The sequence below is a fragment of the Abramis brama genome (genome assembly GCF_963993115.1).
Source record: "Abramis brama genome assembly, chromosome: 17".
NCBI classification, from domain to species: domain Eukaryota; kingdom Metazoa; phylum Chordata; class Actinopteri; order Cypriniformes; family Leuciscidae; genus Abramis; species Abramis brama.
In genome coordinates, this window is record NC_139979.1 from 35,019,721 (window position 1) to 35,022,785 (window position 3,065).

A 3,065-nucleotide genomic window follows, 5' to 3' on the forward strand; every position below is an offset into this window, starting at 1 on the left:
CGCGCTGGCTCCAGAACCGTGCTCAGATGACCCACGCTGGCTCCAGAACCGTGCTCGATACACCCCTGGGTTTTTAACCGGTGGGTCGTGACCCGAAGAGGCTCTTGTGATGAGATTACGACAGGGAAGATAGACTTATTTTAACCCCTTCAGGGGTAATCTCCTGTTGTTGATGTGTGTGATGACTCTGTGTGTGTGTGTGAGCTTTACTCTGTGTGTGTGTGTGTGTGAGCATTACTCTGTGTGTGTGTGTGTGTGTGTGAGCTTTACTCTGTGTGTGTGTGTGTGTGAGCATTACTCTGTGTGTGTGTGTGTGTGTGTGAGCTTTACTCTGTGTGTGTGTGTGTGTGAGCTTTACTCTGTGTGTGTGTGTGTGTGAGCATTACTCTGTCTGTCGCTTCAGGAACCCTCTCAGGAACAGGAGCGTAAAGTCCTCACTCGAGGCTCAGTAACACTGAAGTTCCTCACTAACTCTGTCTGCTTTATTCAGCGGTGTTTAACCCTCTGTGCTACGCAATATGATATAAATGAGGACAAAATTATTATTGGTGGTGTTTTTCCTGCTTAAAATTGGACACTATAAAAATATCAATAAACATTTTCATTAATTTTTAAATTTATTTGATTTTTAAAAGTTTGAGGCAACATTTGACATTTTCACGTAGAAAAAAAAGAAATATATTTATTGAAAAAATCCATTTCTTTTACCAGACACTTGAACAAACACATTTATCCAGTTTATAATGTATCACAAATTTCATATTTAATACAAAGTAACATTTCATATCCAGCTCTCAGGAAACATTGTACCGTAGTGGAACACTAGCATTACCAAACCATCAAGTTATCATATCAAGTTATCATATATATGAATATATAAAATCCTCTTTTAATAAGTTTTGAAGGACACTGCAACACAAGGGTCTGTCTTCCACAACTGCAATATTTTGATTATATTTTAAAATAAGCTTCAGTTTTTTCAGTCAGTACATTAGACATCTCGACTTACCAGTGAACAAAATAATTTATTATACTTTATTATATTTTACAGAACTTATTAAGCTATGTTAAGGTAAATATATAAGTTGTTTACTGTTGCTTCATGTTATAAAATATTTAATTAAATAATGAATGTAAACTGTACGTAATTTGTACAAACTTGACGGTGTTATGTTATTACAGAATGAAGGACTAACAGGTGTGTTACAAATATTGTAATGTTAAATGATATTATATTATATTAAAATATAATATAATATTAATTTCCATGCGTATATTTTGATTGTGTGTGTCTAATGTTTTGGGTTTCACTCATTTTAAGAACAGTTCTGTTATGTATGATCAGCAGTTTTGGTGTTGTGTAAAATCTGTGTGTTGAAGCAAATGAAGTTCAGATCCACTGATGAATGACTTCAGTAGACGTTGAGAAAAAAGGAAAAGGGAAGCCCGAGGCCGGTGGACTAGCGAAGCAAACCCTCGAACACTGAGGCGGAGAGCGCGGCTTCAGGAGGATTCGGATGTTTGCAGAAACACACCTTTGGACAAACGGAGTCCGTGCTTTCCTGAAGCGGGATCGTTTTTCAGAGGACAGAGGGTCAGATGGCAGCGATTATCACCCCCCCCCCCCCCACCCCCACACACACACACACACGGTCAGCGGTGGGCGACGGCTCAGACTATAGGAGCCACCATCACTCTTCCTCATGGCACATCGGGCCCCTGAGGGCCCCTGAGGGCCAATCTAACCTATACACTTCTCCCTCTGTTTTCTTTATCTCTTGCTAATTGTTTGTGTGAACACACGATGTGGCTCTGGTCCATCAGACGGGTCTCGGCATTGTTCTGTAGTGTAATGTGTGCATCAGTGTGTGTCCAGTGCGGATCTGATCGGTCAGTTGTGCTGAAATACACAGTCCGGTCCAGATTCTCAGATCTGCGTTTCAAGAGCGATAAAGTTTAGTCACAGTTTGAGTTGGTTTCACTCGTCTGTGTGTGTGCAGCGCCGTCAGCCATCAGTGTGTGTATATGAGCAGGGGATCCTGCCACAGAATAAGAAATAAAAAAGGTAATTCTGACTTTTTATCTCAAAATTGCATGAGATAGAGTCAGAATTGTGAGATGTAAACTCACAATTGTGTGTTTTAAAGTCAGAATTGTGTGTTATAAAGTCAGAATTGTGAGATGTAAACTCCCAACTGTGTGTTATAAAGTCAGAATTGCGTGATATAAGGTCGCAATTGCGATAAATAAACTTACAATTCTGACTTTTTTTCTCTTGCATGTTTATATCAAGCAATTCTGACTTTATAACACACAAGTGGGAGATATAGACAGAAGTCAAAATTGCATGATATAAAGTCGCAGTTATCTGAAAATGTTTTATTCTGTGGTGGACACCAGCTTCTGTATAGTTCAGTGCCTCTCTGTGCAGGATATATCGTTCCGCCAGTAGGTGGTGCACGTCTCTATGAGTGAGCCGTTGTATTATTCACTCGACTGATCTGTTCAAAAACACTGATTCATTCATAAGCATAACACTACTAATATTGTGTACATTACATGTTGCTTTCAGCCCTCGTCTCTCAGTCTGCACAGCATCATTGAGTTTAGGACATAAATAACTTCTTTAACACACAGAATGTGTTTTTAAAGAAAACGGAAAACACTGTATTAAACACACTCATGACCAGAGCAGATTGAAAAGAAATAAGAGTACACATGCGTTGTAAACTCCCTTTATTCACAATGTAAAATTGCTTTAAATCCCTAAATGCTATGCCTGTGTTTTAGAGGAATAGTTCATGTAACTTTATTTACTCATTGTCGTGTTTTTCTATGGAGGAAGACAAATGGTATTATCCATTCCGCACACAGCTGTGACCTCCACACACACTGAGGAACACAGTCACCTCCAATCGTCAGAAATGGACAGGTTTTAAAATATCAGAATTTGACATTCAATTGACATTTTTAGGCTGGTCCGCCTCAGTGGTCGTCAACGTCAGATGACAGAGACAGCCAATCAGATCGAAGAGGAGGCGGGGCTTAATCTTCACAGAACTCCC